This window comes from Orbicella franksi, chromosome 4 (assembly GCF_964199315.1).
Source record: "Orbicella franksi chromosome 4, jaOrbFran1.1, whole genome shotgun sequence".
Lineage (NCBI taxonomy): Eukaryota > Metazoa > Cnidaria > Anthozoa > Scleractinia > Merulinidae > Orbicella > Orbicella franksi.
This window is the reverse complement of record NC_138148.1, coordinates 27,978,663-28,006,241: the sequence shown is the minus strand read 5'-3', so window position 1 is coordinate 28,006,241 and position 27,579 is coordinate 27,978,663. Positions and strand designations below refer to the sequence as shown.

At 39.8% G+C, this 27,579-nt stretch overlaps 1 pseudogene; it reads right to left on the bottom strand.

Annotated features, from left to right (window-relative positions):
- The window catches only part of LOC145484529 (autophagy-related protein 2 homolog B-like), a 41,914-nt pseudogene extending 19,516 nt beyond the window's left edge, over positions 1-22,398 (bottom strand).
- Positions 22,399-27,579: the final 5,181 nt, after the last annotated feature.

Below are 27,579 nucleotides of genomic sequence, written 5' to 3'. Positions count from 1 at the left end.
TGCTGGTTTTTGGTGAGCACTTTTCTTCAAGATCAAACCATCACTGCTAGCTCTCTTGCGTTCTAGGTAACACGTTTGGGCGCCAACACAGTACACAGTCAGCGTTTGTGGAACCTACCTCAGCAAAGAGACATTAGACTCAATCGTGATGTTATTTGAGACACTGAACGTTCCCATGGTGACAAGAACACGTAAAGGAAGGTGGATTGGCCTGTAGGCAGAGAGTAACACGTTACTAACATCGACTGCACTGGCTCATGGGCTACAGAAAAACATATATGCAACGTAACACAAGCTAATACAAGTACAAGCGACTGTACTGCGTCGAAATCAAGACGATTGGTCGATGACACGAAAATGAACTATTGTCCTGGCTGACACATTCAAGTTTAGAATTAATGACAAACTGATGGTTCTTCGCTGACCTTAGAAATACACGCGTTATAACTATCCTTCCACAAAACCAAATACCAGAATCAAAATTAAGTTGATGTAATCTAAAAATAAAACTATACTTGTGACCACCTTAGGGTAAGCTAAAAGGAAAGACTTTTCTACCTACGCTTAATTCTTCCTCCGCTCGAGAAACGCCTGAAGACTCGCTCCCTTCGCCCCTCCAACCCCCCCCTCCCCCCCCCCCCCTATAGAAACATAGTTATAACGTAGCTCGATAGATCCATGTGGTGTCTCAGATCAGTTGAATGATAGAGGGCATTTTCGATTCCGGAATTTACGGAAAAGAGGACAACCTCGCAGGATATACACGAATATTCGAAAATTTATAAACGTGAATTTCAGTTCCATGTGACTTTACTCCCCGAATTGAATGGTTCCATTTCTGAAAGTCAGCAATTCTGAGATTTTTCGGAAACTCTTCTAGGTTGTTTTCGTTCAATATATATGCCTTGAAAGTTTCGGAATTTTTTTGTCTAATGGAAAGCACCCTGAGTAACTACCTAACAAACACGATAGAAGAGTGTCGAGTATGGAAAAATTCCAACAACAAACCTATAGTCAATGGTCCCTTCCCGCACATGTGTGTGGAACACTGTCACAACCTTTGGAAGAGTGAAACCAAGGACTGGATCATCCTTCACGTCAAAGAAGTCTCTCACCTGCAAAAATAAATGCTGGTCTAGTGGTGACCGATTTATAACAAATCAATAGTCACACGCATTTAACCAGGCGAGTGTTTGCAAAGCGTAAACTTTTAGTGATCCAGTGAGCACCAACTGCCTTGGAAAAATGCGCTTCTCTTTGTTTCCCTCAGTCGATTGAGCCCACCACTGTTGAACAAGAAGACCTTTCAAGGCAACATGTTGGCGAGGCAAATTTTAGTTCCATCCTTGTGCACGGATAAACAAGAACCGCTAAGAGAGACCTAGCAATTTAGTGGTTCTACCAAGACTTGTCTAAAACGGTGTGAAAAACGCTTCCCAGTTTGACTGAAATCACACAACAAACACAACACTTGGATAAAGAAGCATTAAATTGATACCCGAGTGAGCCACATCTGTTTAGAAGCAAGCATTCTGTGGCGAATAGTGCTTCTGCGAAGTCCCAGCGAAAATAGAATTTCCTTTAAAAAATCATGTAACACCACATCACCTCAGTAGACCGTTTTCGTATTCTCAGTATTGCACTGGAATTACTAGCTTGCAACTGAGACTAATCCGGGAACCTTCTCAAATGCAAATGACATTAATCTAAGATATTCCCCCGCTTTAATCTCCATTGCAAGCTAGTTCCAGTCCAATACCGAGAATGGCTTATCATTATGTAATTTGACTATATAAGCACATGTTTAATTCAGGGTGGCAAAAAAAATTCCTCAAAATCATGTCACTACAAAGGCAATAGGACGTTTTCTTTATCCTTATTCTAACTATGGAAAAGCGCTCACTACATGGGCGAAGAGCACGAGAGAAAATAGCCCAGAGACCCTCTACTTCTGTGAGCTGCAGTACAACCTCACGTTGGTGCTAGGTAATTGTTTGTTCAATTTGCATTCGTACCTCACTATTTTTCGACGTATCCCCTGAAACTTTAATAGCAAATGCAAACATCGGTTCACCCGTCTTCCCGTCAACTTGTCTCACACCCGATTCAGTGCGGTAGAGGGTGGACTGGAGCTCAGCTCCGCTGAATGCAGACTCCATGGACACGTGAGCACTCTGTGGGACCACTGGTGCATGCTGGAAAGCGACCTTTTGAGATTGAAGGCACAGATAGCTCAGATCCACTTGACTTTTGTAACAAGCTGCTATAAAGAATATAATGTCATTAAATTCAGCTGCTATTTCTCCTAATACTTCTTCAGAACATGAGCTACAATCCCTGGAACTTCCACTTGGAGAGGAACTCTGAAAGAAAAGAAAACAGTCACAATAAAACCCTTTGAAAAATCTAGAAAATTCAGAGTATAATCGTAAAATATTTGTGAAATACAAAGGAAATACGAAGGTACTTTGATAATTTTGAGTTAACAATTGAAAACTAGCTCTATTTACACCAGGAAAACGCCAAATTATGTTTCAGAAGCTTCAGTAGGAGTTGCCATAGTTCAAGTGAAAAACTACCGCATAAGAGCCTGATACATCTATCAAGGTTTTGTACGAATTCCGGATACAGCAATTGCGAATGCTTTGTTGGGCTGATATTAGCACTGATATTAGCACTGATATTAGCAGCTGACAAGTGTAAGATTAGCTCTAAAGTAATATGGAGTGCTAGAATTCAACGCAAGTATTTCCTTCTCAGCGTTAAGATAGACTTAGCAAGGAAATGAGTGACCAAACGAATTAAGGAAAAATTATTTGAGCTCGATGGGATTCGAACGCGCGACCTTCGGATTAGATCCCCGTTGCTCTACCGACTGAGCTTGGAGGCCAGACCGGAACAGGTCGTGGGGAATTTCGGTAGAAATTCGTGGTGAGGTAGATAATAGTGGTGAACGCAATATTGCGTCCCGCTGCCCAGCACTGTTATTGGAAGCTGGAAAATAGAAAATAAACTCTATGTTCAGCGATTTTGGAGTGCTGTAAATCAACCCAGGTGTTTCCTACTAAGCGTTAGTCGTAGAACGGAAATGATGGATCGTACGACATAAATAAATAAATTAAAAAAAAAAAAAAACATTCCTTGAGCTTGCTGAGAAACAGAGGTGATTTGATCCGGAGGTCCTAAGTTAGGTTATAAGCTTTTGACCAAAGAGATTCCACATGCTAGTTTCTAAGGCGTTTGCGCTTTTGCACTGGACTATAGTGAGTAGAATAACAAAGGAGAGCTTCGAACTACTAAAGGGTAAAAAGGATGGTTGTGTTTGTGCTCTTTACTATTCTCTTTGGTTCGATGAAGGTTCATCCAAGAACAGCTTCCTAGATCTGCCTTACCTCACTCACAGGAAAAACCGCCAGTCTGGCCTTGCCAACATCGAGCGTAAGTGTAAAGGATGTCTGGCCGTTAGGGTTGGACGTTGTTCGTTTAAATTTGTTATCCAGTGATGTTAAATTACGGCTGCCTTCATCAGACGAGGATGCATCTATGAACAAGGAATAGTCTGATCACCCACTACAACTTCGTAACTTGCCAACGCAAACACGAGTTAAAAAGGAATGAATTACAACACTGAAGAGTAAGGAACATATTGGGAAAATGGACAAAGTGACACGCCTATCATCATAGCCTGATGCATAGCACGAGAGAGAGTTTAGTTCAGTTCCCACGTTTGTGTAGAATCTGTACAGAAGAATTTCACGGACGAGTGCTATTCAACTGTGTATTTTCTTCGGACGGGAAGGGCAAATAGTGTCTCTCCGCCAATCAATACTATCGCGTCACGTGATCAGTTTAAACCAATAAGAATCGGAGAAAATTTAGTGGTGAACTATAATCGTTGATAGACAATGATCGCACGCGCTGCTCTTGAAACTGAAAATTATTCTTAAGTTTCGGCTTAAAAAGTGCACACAAGTGTAGGTTTCGTGCTGTAATTCTTTAGTGTGTCTCCTAAAACAATTAAACTACTAGCCCTCGTTTTCTGTGATATTCAACTCAGCTCATGTACGCCTCATAGACTTTTCGCTAAAAAAACAAAACAAAACAAAACAAAACTCGGCCTCGTGGTCTAATTGGTAAATAGAAGTACGGCTTTTACTGCGAGCTTTCTTACTAGATATTTTCAAGAAAAAGTTACTTGCCATCATCGTAGCTGCGTAGCCCTGATCTACACGTGACAAACATTTCCGGTCCCTGTGCCTGCATCATCTGACTGGCTAGGTTCAGCCCTGTACCAATATTAAACCCACATGGGTCAGGCCGGTCCGCTGGGGAGGGAGCCATAGGTTCCCATAACAACAGGTCACTGGCTAGCCTTGAAAACAACAACAACAACAACAAAACAAAAACAAAAACGACGAAATTGACGAAGTCCGTTCCTGATCCTCTATCAAGTTTTGAAAATGCTATGGCGGACAGGGGGTGAAAAAAAGAGGGAGTGGGGGAGGGGCAACAACGGAATCATATTGTTCCTTACACTACGTCTTCTGTTTGCATTTGTACAGTGCAATTTCATCTCTTAACCGCATCTGATAGGTCCTCCGCGCGCTAGTTTGTCATGTCACTGGCGCGAGATCACGCTGATCAGATTTACATACTGTTTGTAAAACTTATGGGAAATACTAATGACTGTCGCTGAAAATATGTTCTCATGAAAAGACTTAGTTCTTGGTACGATTAATTAGTAATTGGACCTCGTGCTGCATAGTTGGAGAGTAATCCCACTCGTTATTTCAAAACAGCCTTGCGCTGCGCAAATGTCTGATTTTGAAATAGCTCGCCCAATTAGCCCCTGAATAGTACTCAGCCTACTCGGTTCAGTTACTATTACTATTACTGTCTCGATCAGAGCGCGCGACAGGGAACTGATCCAGACATAAAATGTGTTCTTAAATCCATGAGAGTCAAATATTTTCTCTTTTCTCCAGGAACTGCAATTCCATGTATTTTATAAAACTTCCATCTCTTCTTTATAGTCTCACCCACCTGTTATAAATATTTTCAAAGACATCCTTCGTGTGCAGGTTGACATCTAGTCTTTAAAAGGTGCATTCAACATGTACTTTAGAGGATGCCACTGTATCGTCTTGAAATTTGGTCATTTCCTCCTGACTTCCAGGCATTAAAAGCTGCAATCCAAACGCTTATTACATTCAGTTCCATACTTCAATTGTAGCCGTTATTGTTGCTTTTGATCTACTTGTATTAAAATAGCTTAACAACCCACATTGTAAATTATATTAAAGCAAATGCCATCATTTCCTGACTCAGCCAGTGTTTATTAAAGGAACTGCGTCAAGGATTTTAGCCAAATTGTTATTTCTCTTCGAACGCACGAACGATGCGAGTGCGCGAGAACGGCCGCGAAGCGTGCGTAAAAAATTGTCTTTCCTCAGGGCCACCCCATAGCGTTCACACTTTTTAAATCCCCTGGGTTAATACTTTTCCTTGTGATCTCGAAGAACTCAAGACGGACTACTTCGTTATAAAGAGGTTCCTTAAATCGATTTGGATAGCTGGGGTTACAAATAGTGGTGACAATTCGCCATATGTATGCAGAAATCCACTTTTCTTTCTCAAGTTAAGAAGGTAGAAGATTAGTTAGCATCATTTAGCAAGGAATTTATGAACAGTGGTCTTATTGCCACTAGAAGTCTTTGAACAATCCCTGTTAAGGGGCTGGCTGTTGACCATTATGAGCAGCATACTAAGAAAAGCTTCATGGACTGAAAACAAGACTAACCTCTTCTGTCTCAAACATGACTGGTCTGCAGGAGATGGGAGACGGTTCGGCCTTCATCACAGGATCCAGAGAACTGAGGGGCGAGTTATCCGACGAGGGAACTTCCTCCAGAGCTGACGAAAGAGCAGGTGGCTGCACAGTAATCACAATCCTTCAAACAAATAGCATTTGTTATGATCTATACCGTGTGAAATTTGTAACAGATAAATGGTTAGAAGAGAGACCGGGCACGAACCGTTCGAGAGAACGGTTATACTTTGCAGTTAAACTTGCAACAGCGAGCGGCGTGATATTTTCGTTGTTATTTTAACGCTTCTGTCGTGGAAGTGCCGCGCCACTATATGCCAGATTCGCTAGTTACAAATTACCGAAAAAAAACCCCACTATTTTAGATCAGGCAATCGGACGTTGAGCCGTACGACTTATATCCTACACTTTATATCAAAATAATTTGTCAGAGGCGTTAAAAAATTCGCAGACAGTTTGAAAAGAGTAGCGGATGTGCATGAATACTATGTCACAGTTTGCGCGTCTTAAAAAGTTTAGCCTAAATTTTTTAAGGTCGTCGTTTGCAATCCGTGTTAATCTTCTCCACCCTTAACCATCCTGGTCCTTTATGGTTTATTATTATCTCTTTGGTGTTTTACTATCTTAGTAAACTTCCTTCAATTTAAAGGTAATTTTGTAGGTGGCCAAAATACTCAAAATACCGCGACTGAGCTCCTCTAAAGACACGTGAAACACTCAAAGCATCCAAATACACCATAAACACTGTACATTTGTACTGTGTGGCAGGTTATAACATCATTACCTTGGCCAGTCAAAGCCACCATTTCCTGTATCGTTTTCAGTTTGACTATGCGTGACATGAATAACAGGCATTTTATCACCGCTGGTATCTTCCTGGAAATAACCTGTCAAAACCATTCAGAGCGAAACCTCTCCTTACGGCTAACACATCACTTTTAAGGGTTTGTTTTAGTCTTAGAAAAAGGTAACAAAGTGTTACTAACAACCCTCAAATACCCTGTTGATATGCTCAGACAGGGAAATTATTTACCGTGTTGCGCAAGCTAGTGTTACATATTTTGAAAGCTAGCTTTACATTCGTATTTTAAACCCAGTTCTCTCAAACTTATCAAATGTAACAAACAATGATGAAATAGTGTTTTCAAATCATCTCTGTTAAAACAATATATGGCATTTAGTCTTGACTTAAACTGCGTTTTTAAAACTTTAGGAAGCCACCATAACTGGCCCAAGACTCATAAAACTGGTCACTTGTCTTGAAGCAGCACTACCTGAGCTGGAGCACAGTGAAAGTTCACATTTTCAATACAATTACTTTAAAAAAAAAGTTTTTTGTCAATTCACTAGTTTGCTGATTTCAAAGTAATATAGGAAATTAACATACGGTGAAATGACTACGATTTTTGAAACTTCGCAGCAATTTCAAGGAACTAAGCCTGCTTGGAATGTGTTGTATTCAAGATACAATTAATAAAGTACTTACTTCTTCGTTATCGTAAATAAAAGACAAGACCAGTATCTTAACTACATTGTAAACCCTAGGTTTTCCATACCATGCAATTCTTTGAAGCTTAAATTGTAATGGCAGGGAAGCTCTGATCCAGTAAGGGATGTGTTGAATTCTACGGCTGAAAAGTCAAATATTAAGCACTCCTTTCTCAACGACTGTTTCCACCAGGGACGCCGATCTACAGCGGGCCGTAAGTCAGGAATGGGAAACCTATAATGCCAGTGAAAACATAAGTTGATTCCACTGCTAAGAACATAACTTTGTCTGATAGATCTGTGTTGGCATCATGATGTAACTCCAGAGGTCTGTACTTATTTCACAAATAATACGAAGTCAGAGAGGTATTTTCGTAGAACGCGATCATTCTTAAAATTACAAGAAGAAATTTAGGGAAGAATATTTTAGAGAATTTCAGGCTTGAGCAGATTTTCACTTTTTGGGGATGAACCTCACTAGAAGACAGTACTTATAGTGCACCAAACAAGTGTCGATAGAGTTGTCTCTCTAACTCTATTAGCAATTTAACATTGTCATCCCACTTCCTCGTTATGCATTTGAATCACTGTTTTCTGGCTTGAATGATCATAAATTTACAAATTTATTTAGACGAGTTCGAATTACCCAGTGGGAATTTGATAGGCTGGTACAGGATGCCTTTACGATCTGCACAAATCATACGGGTAGTCAAATCGTTTCTCTTCGTTGCTCACGAAAGACGTGAAACTATTCTAAATCCCCTGAATGAGAAGCAAATTTTCGAAACCTACGTGGACCGGAAACTACCTTAAGCTGCGATTTGTCCCCCTAGCTCAAAAAACGAATTAAAATATCCAATTCCCCTAAATTAAATGCACTCTGGGACCGTGTACGGAGCGAAAACAGTTACTTCTATGAGCCGTACCAGTTTGTCTATATACAGCTGTAGGACTCGATTGCTCATCTTAAGACCAGAGTAAGTGAAGGGCAGGACAGGTGAATGTTAAAAGGCTGTTCTACTGTGAGAGTATCTTCTATGGCTTGTGTAAACAAAGCCTGCTGATTCTGTCAAAAGACAATACATTGCCAGAAGTTTGCAGCACAGTCAGAGGAAGAGATTTCAGAGTTCAGAGTGAGGCCTGCGATTTTCTACCAGAAAGGTTGCGAATTAAGGTGGCTCCATAGGGTAATCATTTATGGCGTTGCGCGCGCAAGTGTTATGTTTTGAATGCCGTTTTTGCATTCGTATTTACACCCAGTCCCCTCAAACTAATTACATGTAATAAGCAATGATTAAATAGTGTTTTACTATCATCTCTGTTAAAATTATTGGATTTAGTCTTGAATTAGAAATGCCCAAAAAATTATGTTTTTTACTTTTTTATGGCTTTACTTGCGATTTTCTTGAATTTCCTTCGGTGAAATCTTCCAAAATTTCCACAGCATATCACTTCCTGCGGGACACGAATTTTAAACACGGAAAAAGTAGGGTTTGTAAACGCAGGTTTTTCGATTTTTGTAAATGTACGTCTTTTTCCGCTGCGAAAAAACTGGTCTTATAGATTTCCCTCAAAAACGAGCTCCGACTAAAGTAAAATATTTACTACCAATCTGCCAAGTTTTATGGAATTTCACCGAAGGAAACGCGAGAAAATTCACGGTCAGTTTTGCTTGTTGTGCTCATGTTGACGTAATAAAATATCGAAAAACACTGACGTTTTCCTTCAAGCGCGCGCAGATTACTTGAGCTTTCGTCCTCAGCGCGCGTGCGATCGTAAAACTATAGGGGGCCACCTTAAGCAACTTGAAGCATCCTCATGGTACCATGTTGGTGATAACAATGACCTGACCACCCAACACAAATCGTGACTATCACAATTCACGGGTTAAAAATAAGGAAACTAACTTCGTTCTATGCAAAAACTGTATGTACTGTAAGACAGTAGCTTTTGATCATGGTTCCGTTAATTTGTAATGAGAATTTCAAAATCTTGACAATGAAAAATTGCATTTCCCATCGGATTATTTTAAACAGAGCTGGGTCTACAATAATGGTCTAATATTATCACTCGAAAACTAAGCCACAAATGCTTCACCAGTTCCTCTACACTTTGGTTCTGACCACAGTATGCCAGAAAAAAAATGAAAACGCAGCTTTATTTCTACAGTTAGGCCTATCGTCCACATTAATCCGTCACAAAAACACTCTGAGAGCTTTCTGAAAACGCTTTTCAAACCGGAGGAATTTGAAAACGCCAGCTTTGCGTTTTAGACTGGACGGAAAACATTTCTCCGGTGTTAAGTGTGGACAGAAAACACTTAATGCGTTCTCAGAGTGAAAATGTAATTTTCGAATTTCTCCGGCATAGTGTGGACGAGACCTTAGAAATCATCTGAATCCGTTATAAATGCGGGACATACAGTAACAAGTTTACCAATCTAAGGAAAGGTTAAATGCAGTGCTCTCTGAAGAGCTACAATGAGTTACAAAAGTGCCGAGATACTTCGCAGTAAATTTCTATTTTAGAGCCTCTCGCCAAAATGGGTGCAGTACAAATTGACCCAAGAACGTCTGCGTGGGAGGCTATTCATTGCCCGTTAACTCGCCTCTGTTTTATTTTGTACTTGTTTTGACACCTGCAGCGATGGACGTACATCTACCAGACTTAACTGTTATTTTCCATGACTTTCCTTAACTAAGCCTTGATTTTTTTTATATTTTGTAAGTTCAATGGCCTCTCCATCCTGTCCTACAGAAAATCCTCTCCTTTCTTATCATGTTTTCATGTCTTTTGTACATCTGATTCAAAATGAACACTGGGAAAAATAAAATATTAAAACGTATGCAAATTCAAACAATCTACCTGAAAACTTTACAAAAGAGTGTGCCAAACTTATAATGTATTTCTAATGTGTTGCCCAGTAAATCTTGAGAAATATTCATTTTTCAGGTCAAACTGCCTTTCTCCTGTTATTTTGACCATCTACTGTACTATGTTTCTACTATGTATTTAAACCCAATGGAATAATAAGCAGAGCTGGTGGGGTTGTGCATTTAGACTAAAAGCTGCACATGTACACGTTCCTGCATTATTATTATAACGACCCATTGTTATTTCAGCCTACTGTCAGAATGTAAATACAAAATTGTTCAGTTATGTCCAACATACCACTAATAGTGCAAAAATGTGAAAGGATACATGAAGTTGACAACTACTGTACCTGAGTTATGGAGTATGGAGTTGGAGTGGGTGAAGAAGTTGATAATCGTTCAAATAAATATTCATTCAGCTCCAGTTTCCCTATTGACAATTCAATGTTTCCAGTCTGGTGTGAACTGCTGACTGTTCTCTCAAATTCAAATGAGATAGGGGCAGCCATACATCTGCAGAATCAAATGTCACAAACTTTAAGATAACTTGTGAAAATACACATAATATATACTTGAATCCTTGGGGGTGGGGGGCACCCCCCAAAGTTTTTCATGGGGGGTGTATGGCCCAATCTTTGAAACCCCTATCTTACTAGAGACCAAAATCTGTGATTGTCCATACCCTTTCTCAGACCCAAACCAAAAAATTGATACTCCATTTCAGACCATTAGAATTACCACACATGCATGATCAAAGCTAACGAGGAATGATTTCCATTTACATAAAAATTGGAGAGCAGCTACAAATTTTCCAGTAATGATGCAGAAAAAAATTAGTTGATAAATGTAAACAAGATACCCAGTGCCTGTAAAGCCAAAGTAACAAATATACCCTATTTCAGCCCAAAGTGGTCAAAATTTACTCCTCTTTTCAGACCAAAACAGCACATGCCTATAGATAAAGATACATGACAGTTATAGGTATTGTAACACCCCCACCCCACCCCCTCTCAAGGAACTTGAACAAACCTAGTGCCTTGCCAACACAATGTACAGTAAGGACCAAACTTTTAAGGGCCTGACTCTGACCAAGATTCAAACCAATAACACCAAACCATGTGCATATTTAAACCACTGCACCATCCCCAGGTTCCTCCCATATCCTAGGTCATACTCAGTGCCATGTGCAATACAGCAAGTCCTTGTCAGCTACTGCTAGTAACAGTCTCGATCGTGTTACTGGTGGCTAATTAAGGGACTGCACAAAGACACCTACCTGAGATGATCTGCACAACATGCCAAAGCAAACTTCTCTGCCATCCCTTCAAAGTCTTTTCCTCCAAATCCGTATGTACCAAGGCTAGAAAAGAACTTGTCTGCCATGAGAGACAACGGATGACTGTCACTGGAGTGGAAGTCTTCTATCTCTGATGATGGCGACAACACTGGATCAATGTGAAGCACTGTCATTGCCAAGCTGGTGAGCTTGATACTTATTTTTGTCACATCAGGGCTTGGATCATCTAGGGCTGCTATTCCAGCAAGACCAGGATTTGCAGACGACATACTGTGTCTAGAAACAGTGCTTTGAGGAGCATCTGCATGTATTAGTAAACAAAGGCAAAAGTTATTCAATCTGTGATTTCAAAATGAACAACATGGTTGTTCTCCTTTACAATCAAGACAACTAAACATGTCATTCAAAAGTGCTTGTCATTTGCAACAAACTATAATAATATAGGAACATTCTATTAGCTAGACATGTCACCTGAATCTGATCATATTCAACTTTGTTAGTTTTCCTTACCAGTTCTCATGTCAGGAACTGATGATATGGATTGCTTTGCACTGACAAACACAGTATTCGCAGCTTCTGCTAGAGAGGCTCCTTGTGAAAAACAAACAAACAAAGTTGTTGCAAGTTTGTTGCTTTTGCTTTGTTTTGTTTTTGTTTTTGCATTTGTTTTCCTTGACACAGGGCCAAGGTCCATACAGGTAAAATGTGCAACGTGCCTAGGGCTTAATGCAGTTAAATGCAATTTAACGGAGTTAACAACAAAGAGTGCCAGTGTTGTCTGGAGTCAGCGGCGTTTCATACATGGGCATGCGCCAGATCCCATGTGCTCTTTGACTGAAGTGTGTTTAGCGTTACAGGCGCTAGCGTGTTATTTGCGTGGCAGTTCATGGGACCTCATCTTCAAGGCTTCCTGGAAAGTTCTCGGGTCATAGTTTTAGAATTGGAGCCGCTACAACTGCTGCCCAGAGAGGTGTTCCTGATCATCTCATTAAGACAATGGGTCGCTGGTCGAGTGATGCTTACTTGTTATATGTGGGCACACCTGTGGAAACCATCCTTTCAGTAGCTGAACGACTTGCCTAACAGGTATGGTTTTTGTCACTAATTTGCCAGTTACTGGGTGCCTACGGATTTGGGCATTTTTCTCGGGGCTCTGGCCTCCCCATCCATGAGCCCCTCTCTTCTCCGAGCTGGCTAGCGCGCTGCTCGGAGGTCCTCCGGCTTGGCGTGGGGGCTCATGGCTGGCTTGCCAGCATTTGCCAGCCATGGGAGCAGTCTCCATCTAGGAGCTGGCTGCCAATAGTGGAAGCTCCTGGATATTACAGGCACCCAGCCTCCATTTTGCGATGCAGTTGTTAAATGCAGTTAAATGCAATTTAACGGAGTCAACAACAAAGAGCGCCAGTGTTGTCTGGAGTCAGCGGCGTTTCATACATGGGCATGCGCCAGATCCCATGTGCTCTTTGACTGAAGTGTGTTTAGCGTTACAGGCGCTAGCGTGTTATTTGCGTGGCAGTTCATGGGACCTCATCTTCAAGGCTTCCTCCCTCCCCCCCATTTCCCTCCCTCTTTTCCACTGTTCACACAGTGTGACGGGTGCCTGCTCTCCCTTCTGCGTGGGGGCTCATGGCTGGCTTGCCAGGATTTGCCAGCCATGGGAGCAGTCTCCATCTAGGAGCTGGCTGCCAATAGTGGAAGCTCCTGGATATCACAGGCACCCAGCCTCCATTTTGCGATGCAGTTGTTAAAGGCAGAATATCCTCCCAAACCCAACCCCCAAACCCATCCCAAACCACCCCCACCTCCCCCAAATTTTCCCAAGTTGCCATCAATGATCATATAACTACAAATTAATTTTTGTTGGTAATAATCCATTTTAATGGATTATTACCCTCCTATTTTTAATGGACCCTCCTATTTTTAAAAAAATAGGAGGGTCACAAGATGGTTCAATGGGCAGTTCTGGATCTAAAACAGGTCTACAGAAATCAAATCCACCTTCAGTTTATAAATAAGTGTTCTCATAATCATTACTTTAAAGCTAACCTGGCATCTGAACTTTCTGGCTCATAAATCGCTTATCACAGCCTATAGTGTTCATCAAGTTGTACGGGGATGAATGCCCACCCCCTAAAGTCCCCAAGGCAGAAAATTCTGGTGACTGCAGCAGATTTCCTGAGGATTTTACTACAAACATGTCAGCTGGTAAAACTGGTTCCTCAAGGGGAGGAAGCACATCATGGCTAGGCGACATGGAATAGAAGGTTTCCTCTCCTTCCTCCCCTAAGATGTTGTAATAATCGACACCTGAGGAGTCGTGGGACAGTACATCGTTTGTTCCATAAGTAGAGTCAAAGTTGAAGTTCCATGAGTCTACCCGTTGCTGGCCTTGTTGATGTCTCTGGTCCTGCTGCCTGGCAGACATAAGCTGGTTCTGTAAGTCTTGTTCTATCTTTTGAAAGTCTTCTGATTGCATGGGTTTGTTAACGGAGTGGCCCTTCCCTGTAGTTTAGCCAGAAACATCTAAAAGAGAAAGACAGGTCTACAATTGCTTACACGTGTTATAAAATTTTGTAGTTATTGAACTGGTACTTAACAGTTTGCACAGCAATGAGAGATTAGATGAAATGTTGAGTGTCTCTCAGGCCTACTGCACAGATACATGTATATCTGTCTGTCTGTCTTTCTATCTGTGTGTCTGTACATGTATAATGTACCTCTCTTTGTCTTCATTGTCTAGATCTGTTAGATGCAGTAATTAGTTATAGCTTTATAATATTATTTTGTGTCCTAAACATCTTTTTAAAAGCAAACCTGGTGATGAAAATCCACTGCAGAGTTCTACAAGCAGATGAACTTGTTTAGGTGACAAGAAAACATTTAGTGTTCCAAGAAAGCATTCAACATCCACCTAAAAGACATCAAATAATCATGTCAAGCAATCTAGCAAAAATTGACTATTAACGTCTAAATAAAGCTAATTCCTTATTCTCTGAAAAAAAAAAAAGAAAAAAAATAGAATACGTGAATACATACATTGTACTATACATCTTTCAACCATTCCATAAATTTACACTCTAAACCCATTTCAAAACCCAAGCAAGATTCAAACTAAAACGCAATTCTAGACCTTCTATTTGTAGTAGAAATCTCGAGCTCTTACATGTAAAATCCAATTGCTGAAAAGCATAGGTTTGTACATGCAAGTCTACTTTATTAATGGATAGCTCTGAGAGTGGGAAGATATTACACTAAACTCCACATTGTGATTGAATTGAATGCCTGAACAGGCAAAATTGCACTCTCTGGTCTGCCTGAAATTCCCCACTGTTTCCCATAAGAAAATGGTATTCAAGCCATATAAAACCCTTATTGGCCAAGCTTGTTCTGTCAAGATGATTGAGTATCGATCTTGCTATTTTTTTCTGTGTTAGAGAGAAAAAATGCAAAAAAAAAAAAAGGTTAAAGCCAATATCTGGCCATCTTGACTTCATCTTGATCAAAAATCCAGAGTAATTTATTACATATGTTCACATATACTGAGTCATTACAAAATAAAACATGACAATTATTTAAAAAAAAAAAACATTCAAAATCCCACGTTAGGTCCAGGAACAGCAACATTTTGTTTCAACTTCAGTTTGATTTCAGAATGGCCAGCGAATGTTGCAATCTTGATTGGTGGTAAGAGACTTCCTGAGAGGGGGTGGGTGGGCAACTGTTCAGCTGATAATGAAAGCCCCTCAAGAGGACTGTGTGAGTGGTGAAGTGGTGGAGAGCATGAATCGCTACCTGGGGAAGGTGGGGGTGATTGAGGAAAATCTGGAGCTTGAGGCATAGTTCTGGATTCCTCTGGGAATTCGTCCAGGTGAACAGAAACTCCAAAGATTTTTAGGTTCTTGCAGGTACAGGCAGCAGGTTCATAAACACTCTTAGCTTTGTAGTAACTATCCCTCTCACCAAGTTCAGTAGATAAGTCTGAATAATCAATTCTATAAACAACAGCAGACTTTGAGTAAAAAATCCTGTTTAGATTTGAAGTTCTCATGATTTAATGTAGTGTATACAGTATGTTACGTTGGTTCACTGATGCCTCTCAAATTAAAGGGTTGCACTGATATTAACCTACATGTACCTTCTAATGTGTATCTGTAGTCCAATTCCTGTTATAGTGTCTTTTGGTAAATGTTCAAATCTAATAACTGTGTCTCTAAAGGAGAGCTTTACTCTTGCCAAAACTGTGAACATAAACAAAACTTTTAAATAAATAAGAATAACAGGATTATTAACAAATTTGATCCACGAAAATGCCCTTACCCCTCCCATGGAGGGGCTTTTGGTTTGAACTCACCATCCCACTGGAAATTCAGACTTACATGTAGTTCATACAAAATGTACTTTCTTTTAAAAATTTTGGCCCCCTCCCCCTTGGAATAGCTGAATATTAACCCACCTTGGGGTGGGTATGGATATTCTCTGGAATCACACAATCTAAAATTAATTGTTCTCAATTACAGCCAAGTGTTACATGTATGATGAGTTTAATGTGTTAATTGAGTTTGCTTCTGCCAATACTCACCTGATTCTATGGTTTGAGCAAAGGATTCTAGACCTTCAAAGGGTGGGGTAGCTTCTGCTTGTTCCTCTCCGTTGGACGGACCTTCTTTCAAGCATTCTTGAGCCAGTTGCATGCTTGTTGTCATCGCATTCCATATCATGGAATCAGTCATGCTTCCTCCTAAATAACATAAAACATTACGATTGCACTCTGAGAGGTGATCAAACTCTGATATTATTATATTATTCATGATTTTCTAAAGGCCGAAATTTCAATCTTTCCTTGTCTAACAAAGAAGCTTGTTATGTTATGTACTCTCTCCATGTGGCTGGTTGTTCAGTCACAACGCTCTCAAAACGAGTCAAGTGAGACAATAACCAGGACAAGTCACAATTATTTGTGACCAGAATGGCACGTGAATGCACAGTTGGGGTTGATCTTAAGAAAATTAGTAGAAACTGAAGGAAAAAATGCATTTAAGTCCATAAAAGGAATTTTTACGTTACGTAGGTTTGAACGAATCATTATCAAATTGCTTTAAATTATTTAGGGGGAAAAAGGAGCACACTTCTCGGCCATCAAAGCTTACAATGTATTGAAAGAACTGTAAATAACTATAGTGATAGTACCTGTGTCTACACGCTGTCTTGGTGTGATAGTAACTTCAAGACCTTGGATATCCAAACAACAGCTTTCGCTGAGAAGAGCTGTCCATGGAACAGACACTGAGATGCTGCCAATAAATCCATCAATGATCTCCACTGGAATGCCAGCATTGTCCAACATCTCATTCACTGACTGAAATCATTCATGGCACTTAAACTTATAAATTATTGTGATCACATAAACTACAGTATGGCAGGGATTTCATTAATGCTTTAATAAAACCCCTGATGTACATGTACAATGTATCCGCAGATTGGGAGGAAGACCAGGAGACTCATGAACAGGTTGCAGCTGTGTCCCTCACCACCCCAATTACATGTATATATAAAGTTAATATTATCAACTTAAGTTAATTTCTGAGTTGAACATACTCATACTGATTCAAAAATTCACTGCACATCCATTTTCATCCTAATTAAACTCATTTTAATGTCTGTTCAGTTGTCACTAATGATTACAGATGAAATCAAGTCTTTTCTTAAAATGTAAATAGTATTAACTCTTAAACTTTTTCATTTTATGGTACATTGTATCTTTTTCCATCACTGTCACCATATGTGGCTTCTATTATTATGTAATATATTTTTACGTAATACGTACATGTGTTATTATTTAAGGGAACATTACAGGGTTAACCTCATATTTCCTTTTCCAAATACATGTATGTTTTGTATTTCTATTTTCCTTTCCACATCTAGAACAAACTTTTATTTATGTGGGTAAAATGTGGTAAGAACATCAACAACACAATCGGCTATTGCCTAATGTGTACCACTTGTTTGTTCTACCACATTTTGACATCATCTGTAATCAATTACTGATTTATACTTGTAAATGTCAATGTTACTTATTAGAAATAAGCTAGGCTAATGTTCAAGGCATCTGAGACTTCCTAAAAAATTTTAGTTTGGGACCACAGGAAGCGTCCAAAATTTCATAACATTTAGCAGAAGTTATTTCCATATATTACTTTGTAGTTTGAGCATGGGAAGTAGCTTCTGGCTGTAGTAGTGGGGTATCTACAAGGTGAGAATTTACTGTATATGATTTGATCATTCTCCAGATTTACTCCACTCCAGAACTTATAACAGAGTTCTCTGTAAGCTCCAGGTACCGGCGAAATTTGCCGTCTAGTCGTCCTTGGCACGCCAGCTACTCATAGTAAATAAATCATGAAAAAAAAAAATATTTCTAGCAATGTGAGCTTATCCGTCTATAAAATTAAGCATAAACTGAAAACAATATGTCTAATTTTCTCAGCAAATACGTAGCGATTAAAAAAATACAACTCTTGTACAGTAGCTGTAAGATAAAAGAATCTGAAATCATTCGGGCCGTGAGAATTGCCGCCAAAAACGTGACATGGGCATTGAGCTGTGACAGCAGCACTGAAATATTTGACAGCCGGGGTTAAGTTAAAGCTCAGTTTTCCTCTGAAAATGAAGCGAAAAACCCAGCAATCGCTGTTCAGTTCCTGGGATAAATTGAAAAGAAAATAGAAATGGCACAAACGAAGGTCATAAGTGTAATTTAATTAGTTCTTTAAACACAATGACATGCAACCCAGTGCTTGGCTTGCACATGGAGGATTTTTGAGAGCAAATAACTGCAAAGATTTCTTTCAACAAAAGAAACAAACTTTGCAAGATCTTACACAGTCTTTAAACTCGGCAGCTGTAAGATGTTTGTGTAAATATTGAAAGTGAGATATAAAACAGGCGAGCTTATCGAGCAGGGACGCATGAATAAATACATGCACTATTTCAAGGCTTCATTATAAAGCGAAACATTTACAAAATATGCCAAGTTTAAGTTTGATTGTATTAATTTTATCACTTTTGAAAACATGAGCGAAAAACCCAAACTACCGCAAAGGCTCAAAACGTTGATGATGGTCCGCACGCTTAATCAGACAAGATTCTGAGCTTAAATCCGCGGGAAACTTCACCAAGTATTAGAGGCTTCCACTTGCAACGGTTACCAATCACAAGCTTCATCACGTTCAATGAATTCCATCCCTAGCACTGTGTTAAAGCAACTCAAAACTTGTCTTTTAACAAAATAAATGTCAAACCTCAATCTAGTGCCTTCAATGCCAGCAAAACTCTTTTCTCATTTGGCTTTCTCATCTGTTTTTACACACGTGATTGACCACAAAATGAGAACATTTTTGATGTTTTTGATATTTTTTTTGAATTTCATACGGATGACGATGATTAACCTGTTCAACTAACACACTACATTACATGTATGTTTTTCTCGGTGAAATTGCTTTTCTTTGAGAAAAGAACAAAACCATGATTGCTTAAAATACACTGAAATGCACTTTTTAGAATCCCAATTTCAAAATTTTCCCGGGGAGGATCCCGGACCCCCCAAGAAAAGGTAGTGGTCACCCCCCCTCCCCTCCACGTGGCTCTGATAAAACCACTTCACGTCCTTTAATCGGCATTGTCCGCCGCCTACTCAAAGTTATTCTCCCTCTACTTCAAATTTTCAGGAGAACCCTGCTTATAATTGGGTCATTTATAGCCTGCGTAGCAAGTGTTTCTGTGGGGTTTGGGAGCAAAGAATTACAGCGCAAAAAATGGAGCAAGTAAAAGAGGGGGGAGGGGGAGGGGAAGGAAGGAAGGAAACGCTTGCAGACAAACCCCTGGATTTTCAAAACCGCCCACTTGGCCTTTCATGCCTGAGTACGCACACTGCGATTTCGTGCTGTCATCGGCTGTCATAAATTAACCAATAAAATCTTTGGCCTTCCGTAGCGGAAGTGAACTTTGAAGCAAAATAAACTTTAACTTCTCAAAATATGCACAGTGGGAACGGAGAAATCTCGATGAATTAAATTGGTAATTTATAATCAAGCTATATTTCTACTCAATCCATCTAAAAGGAAGGACTGTAAGGGTGAAGTTTTAACACAAATCTGCCAGAAAGTTAAAATCTAAGAAGTATTCAAGTCGCATTAGTAATCCTTGTACTTGCAAGATTCGAAATCTTGGATCACTGTATTCATTCATCCAGGAATCAATACAAGGTAAAATTAGCAAGTCAACTCCCACAAAGGTAACTCCAGTAAAGAAGCATTTGCTGGAAACGCCAGATCACCAAATCGGCTCGAGTGTTATGGCCTGTAGCAAAAACAAACAACGGAAAGTCTTCTCTGAAAACTTTGCAATTTGGGTAGGAGAGGCTTCAAACATCTGAGAGGGAAAATAACGATAACCTTCACCAGTATCTGAATAAAGATAATCTTCCCCTAGGCAGCCTCCAAGTCAAAATTGTTTATAAAATGTCCTCATAAGAATTCCCCACGACGACACGACTAAATTTTTGGTTAGGCAAATCTGTGACAAAAACTGGCATGCCGCAGCTAACACTATAACAATTCATTCAGAACTGTACCCAGAGGTAATTCTAACTGCTGTCAACAAAAATGCTTCTAATGAAATGTCAGAGTACTTACGACAACATGTTGCTATGTAACAAGTCACACGAAATCACTAGGTTTTCCACGCAGTAGTGAAAATTTTCTGTCCAGTGGTTTATTATTTTGTCCTTCGTGCATGTGGCATTCAAGAAAGTGATGTTAAAATTAAAGGAACAGCTGCAAATTATGTCGCACTTGCTTCTACAATAATGTGCCGGCTTCGAAAAACCAAAGTGTCGGCATTGTACTACAGGCTTTCTACTGTACTGTCGAAGCTGATGACTAAATCCTTGTTCAGCAAGAAAAGTTAAAACCCGTTTTGTAAACAAACTTCGAATGCGTCTTCCTCTTTTTTCTGGCACTCAGAAGTTTAATACCTTTGAACGACACATGTCAATAATATTGGACTAGCCTAGCCAATCACGAGCTCTGTTCACTGGCGAATGGAGGTTTTTTAAAATCCAGGGGTTTGTCTGCAAGTGTTTCCTTCCTTCCACTCTCTCAACCCCCTCTTTCTTTTTCTTGGCTCTCGCCCCATTTTCCATGCAGACAAAACACCGAAAAATCCCGTTCCTCGGTCTTTCTTTGCTTCCAACCCCACGGAAACGCTTGCTATGCAGGCTAGGTCATTTACAATAGAAGCTGGTGCCCACATGTACAACATCTGCCGTAAGAGATCTACAGTTTTCAGCAACGAATCACAAAAGCTAAAGCTCACGCTCACTCTCACAATCCCTGGAGCACGACTAGAAGAGAGAAACACACCACAGGACCTATACAGTGTTGTCTGAAAGCTAAGGACTACATGTATCAGAGAAATAAGCTTTTTGTATTATTCTTCCTCCAGTCTGCATTAATTTCCAAACTGTCAACTTCCACTCTTTTTCTTATCATTTATTTCAGTGAGTGAGGATTCGTCATTGCAAACTGGTTCTGTATTACATGCAAATTAAAGTGCATTACACTGTTCAACCCCTATTAAACGGCCACCATCGGGGAAATGGATAGTGGCCACTTAAAGGGGTTGGCCATTTAATAGAGGTACATGTAAAAACAATACAAAAGACCTCATCGGGACTTTGTTTACTGGCTCCCTAATAGGAGTGGCTGTTTAATAGGTGGCCGCTTAATAGGGGTTCGACTGTATAATAGTAAATTACAGGAGTTCCACCCAGCATAATGTTTTGAGCCATAAAAAAATCAATGTTGCTGGTGCAAAATAATGCAAAATCACATCCCATCTAAAACTTAAATCTCGATCACATCACCATATGCATAAACTTATACAAATGTATAAGCTTACATCTAACTGTATAATTTGGAAACCTCAATTTATATGAAAAATATGAAAAATATGAAAAATATTCAGAATATATGTGCAATGAGTTACACACGGTATATTATTAAAAATCTCTCACACGATTCCATGCAGACCTACACAGTTGGAATAAAATTTATACTTAAAATATCTATATTTTCTAAACAAGACTGACCGATGGTTAGCCACAAAATCCATGTACAATATGCACCACTGTTAACACGGACGAATTCGCCATAAACACACAGAAACAGAAATATACTCTGAATTATTGGTTGCTTAACCATATACAAATAGAATGCGATCCCTAAGCGTAATCAAACACTTCTCTGCCTAATAAACGTTCACGGTGTTACAACTGACGAGGGGAAAAGAAGACAATACAAAGTTTAAATGCTCAAAAGAAATTAAAAGAAACCCCAAATTATTAAGGGAACCGGTCATTTAAGCGCAAAGAAAGTGTTGATACATTCCCATCGCGCCAAAAAAAAGAAAAAAGAGCTCAAGACCAACTCTTTGCAATCCTATTTCTCTAGGCTTTGTCGCTACTCACCCAAACATCAAGAGGCACTTTGTCCACTCGTCCCGTTCCATTGTACAGATCGACAGTCAACTGGTCCAAAGTCAGCTTTTCTTGCAGAAAATGGCCAAGATAATGCTGTAATAGATATCTGCAGGCCCTTTTCTTGATGAAGTCCGACCAAGGGAAGAACCAGGGCATTGCTGCTATAAATTCCGTGGTATTCTATAAGATAAAATCGGGGTTTTCGACGTATGAATGTCGGCAGAACGTCCTCCTCGCGTGTCCGCCATTTTCTCCTCTTGAGGTTGTTGTTGTTTTGGATATTACGTTAGATTCTCCCATCATCCCTTTCGCCCGTCATGAACGCTGTTGTCGGTCTTTCGGTCATCGTCGGATTTAGTCGTCGGATAATACGATTTTCAAGCCACGTTTCTCTTTAGGATACCCTTTGTGCAGTTTTTCCTTCTAAAAGACAAAAGGAAATTGGCTCGGATGCTTTTTACGCTCACCCCATTCAAAACTAACTGAACCAAGCATTGAAGAAAGGCTAAGACAAATGTCTGCTAACTGATAATTGACTTTCTTGGCACTACTGTATTTCAATAACTTTTGAACTAGTTAGTTTGCAGGTATTATACCACTCGAGGTGGGTCAGGGTGGGGGCTGAATATATGTACTTCCAGAAAAATTGGGAGGGGTTGGAGGGAAACTTAGCAGGTCTTCAAATTACGGCTTCTAAACTTCTTTTGTCGGATTCGATATCCAGAAATTCGGTGGACAAACATACTCAAACATAAACAAACTCTTTGTGTTTGTTGGAATGGCTGGTCTACCACATATGAGTGGAAACTGAGGAAAATTGTAAGACGATCGCTCGGCGCAAATGCGAAAGCTTACAGTGAGGGTCTGGATGGGAGGGGGAGTGCAAATGCCAGTTGTCAGTTAAAATTTTGTCTATATATCAGTTGTCAGTTAAGTGGCTGCTAATAATTAACTAGAGGTCTTCAATGACTGAAACCTCTCCTGGTTGACTCATTTAATAAACAATGCAGTCGAACCCCCTTCCCCCAAAACCATCACCTTGGGGACAGAGGAAAAACGCACTTGTAGAGAAATGGCCGTTATGGGGAGGTAGGGGTGTAAGATGACACCTGTTTCATTGGGATGCAACGTTTTTTAAAAAATAAGAGAAAAACTATTTTAACATATAAATACGTCTACAGCACATTCTCAAAATACATCAACAAAACTGAAACCAGGCAGAAACAGAAGTAGACCAAAGAAAGGTGGTACGGATCAAGGTTTTGTATACACCGTTCGTCAGTCCGATTATCGTCATTAACTGGCCGTTGTGGAGAGTTTACTTTGTCAGTTGGGACGCGTTGTAGTGGCCGTTGCCGTTGTGGAAAGGTGGCCGTAGCCGTTGTGGAGAGGTGGCCATTGTAGAGTGGTTGAAATAAGAGTGAATGCATGTATGGACTGTCCGCCGGGACCAAAACAAGTGGCCGAAGTAGAGAGGCGGCCAGTCAGTTAATTCCATCCAGACCCTCTACAGTTGCTAAATTGCCGCAATGGGAGGAGGGGGGTCCCTTTGTCGGTTGACGGTAATTTTTCGGAATGACGTTGATAACACGAAATTAAAGCGCAAATTTGGCTGTAATTTTTTTAAGGATATATATTTGCTCATGTTTGAATAATTCATATTGGTCAAAATGGCTATGGGAAAAGTTCATTGCCGCTTTAATTGTAATAAACAGAATCACATAAATAGTATACACAATAAGTTTATCAAGAATACTTTCACCACAATGGCTACATAAAAATATTCAACCCAGTAAAGGTGAGGGCACATAAAGGCCAAATAAAAGAACATGAGGACAAAGCGAGGGAAGAAGGTGGGAAAAAGTTTCACACTGAAGAATGACACATAACTCCGCGTCCCCACGTGATCCGCAATGTGCTCTATAGAGGGGAATAAAGAATTGCCCCCAACCACTAACCCTGTCCCGAATTGATAGTTACTCATACACTTGCAAAACTCAAATTAATTCACTGATTAAGACTCCTTCTACGGTAAGGAGATAAAAATCCTATTTGTAAACAAATATTTCATTTAACACATTTTTTCAAGTGTCTGGCAATTTTAATATCTGTTCCAGTTTCTCTGCAGAACTGTCTTAAGGCAGCGACCACACTTCGCCGGAGAAATTTGAAAACGCAGCTTTATTTCTACGGTTAGGCCTACCGTTCACACTAATCCACAATAGTCATTTGATTTTTCTGGCCGAGTTTTCCTGAAACTCAAATCCAAAATGACATCTTAGTGTGGACGGAAAACATTTGATGCGTTTTTAGAGTAAAGCCTCAGTTTTCAAATTCCTTCCGTGTAGTTTATGTGGACGGGGCCTGAAACTTTGTTAGCCAGCAGACACAGCATCCGAATTTAAATACACTAAACACATTTAGGGGTTTGGCTCCTGGGCTGGGGAAGGGCGTGGGGGTGGGGAGTTGGGGTGGTTGGATAGTAGGAGAGAAGTTCAGGCAATCAAACCACAAACCAGATCAAACCCATGGGTAACATCCCGATTCAGGTTAAAGTTAGATTAACTAATAATGGTGAGTGACCAGTGGTTCGGCCAGTCAGCATCAAATCGGCTGAGGAACAAATTTTTCAATGAACAGATCCTTTTGCGATTCCCTGCAACATATATTTTCTCATCTTTCCAAATTTCTCAAAACCGCACATTGACTTAACAATGTGTCTTCCTCGACAAACTTGTTAAAGTAGTGAAAAGGCCTACATCCAATTCTTTCTGTAAGGCTGAATTTGGGCTTAAGCTGCACATGACTATTTTGACATAAAACTTTATTTAAACTTATTTACGTTTGGGCTCCGAATTTAAGGCAGCTTAAACTTTCACATCTAGCTCTTACTCCTATATATGGCAACGATGTTATTTATTTATTTATTTATTTTCACTTTTCATTATCAGGTTAGTGTCTTTGCTCCTCTCTGCCTTTCCTACAGCTTGAAATCCACAGATATGCGATTTTTTCAAGAACAAAAACTATCGATTGCAACGAAAAATCTTTGAGAAGTCTCGGTAATTGGACTCTATTGTACTCCAAAAGTACTCTTTGAATGGACTGACCATCGAGCAAAAAACTACAAGTTTACAGTACTAACCTTCGGACAAGGAGCTCACGAGAGATCTGTATGCTTTAGTGATTAGCATGATAACAAAATTATATGAGTGAACAGAGATGACTCAAATAGAAAGGCCCCAAAAGGGTGGAGAATTTAGCGAGAACGACGAATTTGGCGACAGTGACAAATCTGACAAAATATCATATTAGTAAATAGAGGTGAATCAAATCGATGGGCCCCAGAAACTTTGCGTGCATTGTCATGAACTCGCCAGCCGCCAAATGTAAACAGACATGCACACATACACGGCTTTATTTAATCTCGAATTTAGAGTAGCTAGACTAGGCTAATATCTCCGAGGAAATAAAACAAAAAAATGTCTGTTTAAAATGCTCGTTTGTAGCGTGATACCTATTTTCAATTGCACAAACTGATCCTAGAAAATTTTCTGAATCAATGTTGATCGATAATGATCGATAATAATGAGATAATGATCGCGGCGCGACAGGTCAAAATTGTTAGGGGGGTTTTGATTAAACAACTTAGGAATTATAAAGGCCATCTTTAGTGTTTTGAGGGGAGTTTCTTTTGTTCGATTTCAAGGTTAGCTTTAGCCAAGCTTGTTCAAATAGAAATTACAATGATGTACTTTAAATAGATTCAGTGTTTGCTTAAGATGAATATGTGTTGTAATCGCGTTAAGAAGTGCTTATTCAAGGCAATCGTAGTTCTCGCTGTTCAAACAAACATTTTACAAAAAGTAAATTTAATCTTTCCGTAGGTAAATTGATGTAAGTTTCCAGTAAACAGCTCTGCAGGCTGAACAAGCTGCCTGTACACAGCTTTCAAGGCTGAAAATACAAATTTAAGCTGCGCTAACACAGCTTTCTAGGCCGAGACTACAAATAGCGGGTGTACATGCGAAACTAGCTCAAGTTGTTAAGGTCGCCATTCGTCTGCTGAATTTATCTAGGCTTCAAACTGGCTTTAATCATCAAGCAGCTCCGCTTATTCAGCCTACTTTCAGCTTTCAAGCTGACTTTATTTAGCCTTCTTTCAATTGTACCTAGGATGATGCAAACTTGTTTCTCATTAGTATAAGTACAGTGCTCTTATCATTGTAATACGATTTACATCTACCGTTTACGTCGAAGTTGAAGAAAGAAGAATAAACGCGTGAAATTCGAGTTCTCTGAGTGTCCTTCTTTCCAGTTGTAGCAGATCTAACGGTACTTTGGAACCCGCAGCAAGCGAGTTGCTCTGAGCTAACTCCCGAGTCAAGTTAATTTCCTAGAGTCAAGCACACAAGTTTCCAGCCAGGTAGGCCCCCAACGCCCGTGTTCCCCAGTTTAGAGTTCAGAGCGGAAAAACCTGTTGTCACAAAATGTCAGATGATTGGGTCAAGTGCCTAGTCTTCGAGACGCTCTCAATTCTTTTTTGCTTTGCATTCCCAAGCTAGATTTGCGATAAAAAAATTAGCTTAAGGGAAACTTTTAACCAGAAAAATAGTTTGAGCAGGTAAATCCATGTACCAGATTGACTTTCTGGCCACGAAAATGACCTAAATTAGGACGTGACGCAACATCTTCGAAGCGTATAATTTTGAAATTTTGTTAAAAATTCGGGTTTAAATAACATGCGGATTTGAGAATGCTAAATAACTGCTAAAAGAAAATGTTTTAGCAATATGGGTTGGCTTTCCAGCTACGCTTATCATTTTGGCTTGCTAGCGCTCGTAAAAGGTGTAATTTTAGGGTCGTGTTTTGCTCTTGTCGGGGAAAATACGTAAGGCCGTCTCGACAAGAAAATAAAAATCCAAACAACCTAAAAGTTACAGTTTTGAAACAAGTTAGTATAAGCTTTCTGCCTGACAAAGTTTGAGAAAATCGAATTTTTCTATCCTGCATAGGTATGGGTGACCGTTAGGGCAAGCTGATCTTAAGTATAATTTCTGCTTTTGTTACAAAATTAATATCTCTTTTATCGGCGCATTCGCAAGTTTGAGAATTTGTTTATTTCGCCTCGTGTTTTGTTGGAATCTAGCTAAACTTGTTATTGTAGTACAGTTTTAACACTGCTGTTGTTGACAATGGTCTCCGTGCAGCCATATTTACTGCAGACAAATAGCTCGTTTCCATTGCGTTTGTCTGAGTCACGGGGGAAGTTTCATTTTGGTAAATTTGTCAAAAGTTCGAAGCCAGCTTACAGTCATCTGTTCTCTGATAAAGCACGCTGTTTCAGCCAATCAGAGCGCGCGCTAATGGAAACTTTATTATAAAAATGCTTACTTGTATGTTATGAGGGGTTCCAGTTGGATTGGATGGCTGGATTACTGGATGACTTTATTTAAACGTAAGTTACCGTAGTTCCTCTCAGTAACACGCAAAAATTAGTTCTAAAATAGGAAAATTCGTATCATGGGAACTATCTCGCCCATCAAAATGTTATTTT